This window comes from Bison bison, unplaced genomic scaffold, assembly GCF_000754665.1.
Source record: "Bison bison bison isolate TAMUID 2011002044 unplaced genomic scaffold, Bison_UMD1.0 scf7180017864491, whole genome shotgun sequence".
Classification (NCBI taxonomy): Eukaryota; Metazoa; Chordata; class Mammalia; order Artiodactyla; family Bovidae; genus Bison; species Bison bison.
The window spans coordinates 4,417,944-4,418,143 of record NW_011495050.1 but is presented as its reverse complement, the minus strand read 5'-3'; positions in this window follow the sequence as shown (position 1 = coordinate 4,418,143).

The window sequence follows — 200 nt, the reverse complement described above, 5'->3', positions numbered from 1 at the left end:
TTCTTAAGAATGCATAAAACTTCCCTGATTTGGGTATGTTTATATTCAAAAGCAGATACATTACTTTGCCAACAAAGCTCCATCTAGTGAAGGCTATGGTTTTTCCAGTAGTCATGTATGGATGTGAGAGTTGGACTGTGAGGAAAGCTGAGCGCCGAAGAACTGATGCTTTTGAACTGTGGTGTTGGAGAAGACTCTTG